Below are 3,522 nucleotides of genomic sequence, written 5' to 3'. Positions count from 1 at the left end.
ATTTTATATTTTAGATATCATCTCTTCACATTCAACTCATCCTGTATTCTCTGTCTCTATATACATGAATATACATATGCCCACACTCATATATGTATTTATATATAAATACACCCTCCTATACATACATAATACATGTATGTATACAGATAGATAGATAGATAGATAGATAGATAGATAGATAGATAGATAGATATTCCCTTCAACTATCCTCATACTGAAAAAGTCCTATGAGTTATAATTATCATTTTTCCATGTAGGAATGAAAATAATTCACCTTTAATAATTATGATTTCTTTTTCCTATTTACTTTCTCATGCTTATCTTGCTTCTTTTATTTGAAAATCAAATTTTCTGTTCAGCTCTGTTTTTTTTTTCCTCAAGAATGCTTGAAAATGAGAGCTACAGAACCCACAAAGTGACAAAGAGAAACTAACCTCCCACTGAAGACAGTGCAGCAGACCAGCAGGAAGGGGCCAGTACAGCACTCTGGGAGCCAAGGCCAGGCCCACATGAGGCCAAGGTTTTAACCTCAGGGCAGCCCAACCATCTATGGCTAGAGGGAAGTCCAGAAAGTGGAACACCAGCAACTGTGGCAGTTTCCAGAATTATCAACCCATAAATACCAAAGACAAAGTGAGAGGTCAGAGGACGTTGGGAAAAGGAAGTCCTGGAATACGGTCCAGCCTCTGCCCCCAGAGAGAGAAGCAGCTGAGGCGCAGCAGATGTAGCGGCATGCCTGCTTCAGAGCTCCTGGCCTGCAGATTGTAGGGGAACAAAGAGACCAGTCTGAGGGGTAATTGCTCTTGGATCTGGATCCCTGTCCTGGGTGGAGGTCCTGGGGTATGTGACCAGTGTGCCAGAGCCAGTGGAGGCTTCTAAGAGAGCACCCATGTAATAGCTCTGGCAGGTGGGAAAACCCCAGTGATTTGAGACAAAACTCTCCTCTCTGAAAGCAGAGTTCTACTGCAGGAAGAAACTCAAGAGACAAGTAGTTGAGTGGCAACATGAGCAAGTGGGGGAAGCAGGGCAAGCACAGATGTCCAACTTTGGATTCTTTTTTGGGGACAAAAGGGATCAAGGCCTGGAGCAGGAGGAAGACAACAAAGTCAGAACTTCTGCACCAAAAGCTTCCAAGAAAAATATGAACAAGTTACAGGCCATAGAGGACCTTAAGAAGGATTTTGAAAACCAAATAAGAGAAGTGGAGGAAAAATTGGGAAGAGAAATGAGAATGATGCAATAAAATAATGAAAAGAGAGTCAACAACCTGGCTGAAGGAAATAACACTTTCAAAAATAGACTACCTCAAATGGCAAAAGAGCCTCAAAAAGCTAATGAGGAGAAGAATGCCTTAAAGAGTCAAATTTTTCAGATGGAAAAAGAATCTCAAAAGGTCACTGAAGAAAATAATTCCTTCAGAATTAGCTTGGAGCAAATGGAAGCTAGAGACCATATAAGAAATTAAGATGCAATTAAACATATCCAAACAAATGAAAAAATAGAAGGCAAGGGGAAATACATCACTGGAAAAACCATTGACCTGGAAAATAGATCAAGGAGAGATAATTTAAAAAAATTTGGACTACCTGAAAACCATGATCAAAAAAAAAAAAAAGAACCTAGAAATCATCCTTCAAGAAACTCTCACGGAAAATTGCCCTGATGTTTTAGAACCAGAGGGCAAAATAGGGGTTGAAAGAATCCACTGATCACTTCCTCAAAAAGATACCAAAAAGAAAACTCCTAGGAATATTATACCCAGGTTCCGGAGTTCCCAAATCAAGGAGAAAATATTACAAGCATCCAGGAATAAATAATTTCAATATTGTGGAAAAACAATCAGGATAATACAGGATCTTGCACCTTCTTCTTTTTTGGGGGGGCGAGGCAATTGGGGTTAAGTGACTTGCCCAAAGTCAAATGGCTAGAAATTGTGTCAAGTGTCTGAGGCCGGATTGGAACTCAGGTCCTCCTGACTCCAGGGCCGGTTCTCTATTCACAGCACCACCTAGCCACCCCTTCCTGTGTAGCTTATTGTCCTTGTTTTTTTTTTTTTTTTTTGAGGGCAACTGGAGTTAAGTGACTTGACAAGTTCACACAGCTAGTTTCGTGTTAAGTGTCTGAGGCTGGATTTGAACTCAGGTCCTCCTGACTACAGGGCCAGTACTCTTGTTCCCTGCACCACCTAGCCACCCCAGATCTGTCTGGAAGCTTCTACACTGAGGAATCAAAGGGCTTAGAATATGATATTCCAGAGGTAAAAGGAACTGGGATTAAAACCAAGAATCACTGATCCAGTAAAATTGAGTATCATGTTTCAGGGGGAAATATGGTCATTCAATGGAATAGAGGACTTTCAAGCATTAATGATTAAAAAAACAGAGTTGAAGAGAAAATTTTACATTCAGATACAAGTAGCAAGAGAAGTATGAGAAGGTAAACAGGGAAAATAAATCATAAGGAAATTATCATAGTTGAACTATTTACATTACTACATGGAAAAATGATAATTGTAATTTATGAAACTTTTCTCTGTATGAGAATTACTATAGGAAATATAAACATTTTATATATATAAAGAGGGTATATGGGTCAATGAATATATATATATATATATATATATATATATATATATGTGAGTGTTTGTATATATGTGTACAGGTATACATAGACAGAGGGCACAAGACCAATAGAATAGGAAGGGATGATACCTAAAGGATGAAATTGAGAGGTGAGAAAAGAACATAATAAGAGGAGAGAAAGAATGGGGTAAATTATCTCAAATAGAAGAGGGAAGGAAAAACTTTTAAAATAGAGGGAAAGAACAGGAAGGCAAAAGGGAATGAGTCAAACTTATTCTCATTAAATTTGGCTTAGGGAGGGAATTACATGCACACTAAATAGGATATTCACCCTACAAGAGATTACGGGGCAAGCAGATGAGAGGGGGAATGATGGAGGGGAGGGGAATTTGGGGGAAAGAAAATTGGAAGCACACACTTTAGAAAAGGGTCAGGGTCAAAGTAGAGAATAGAATAAGTGGGAGTTGGGATAGGATGGAGGGAAATATAGTCAGTCTTTCACAATGTATCCACTATGGAAAGGTTTTGCCTAGCTACACATGTATAACCGGTATTGAATTGCTTATCTCTCCAGTAAGGGTGAGTGAGGAGGGAGGAAGGGAAAGAATCTGTAATTGAAAGTTTTAAAATTAAATGTTTAGAAAAATATATATGTTATTATCATTTTCTTTTACATGCAATTGGGAAAGAAGATATACATGCACTGGGGCATAGAGATCCATCTTGCCCTACTGGAAAGTCAGAGGGAGGATAGGGGAGGATGTAGGAGAGAATAGATTAGGAGGGCATATTCAGTGGAATGGCTGTTTTGGGGTGGTGGGTAGAGTAAAGATGGGGAGAAAATTTGTAACTCAAAATCTTGTGGAAATGAATGATGTAAACTAAAAATAAACATAAAATTAATTCAAAAAATTAAAAAAGAATGCTTAAATATCCT

Source organism: Petaurus breviceps, unplaced genomic scaffold, assembly GCF_028583685.1.
Source record: "Petaurus breviceps papuanus isolate PSGF00001 unplaced genomic scaffold, PetGlider_PUasm1.0 90977, whole genome shotgun sequence".
NCBI lineage: Eukaryota > Metazoa > Chordata > Mammalia > Diprotodontia > Petauridae > Petaurus > Petaurus breviceps.
Note: the sequence above shows the minus strand (reverse complement) of the source record.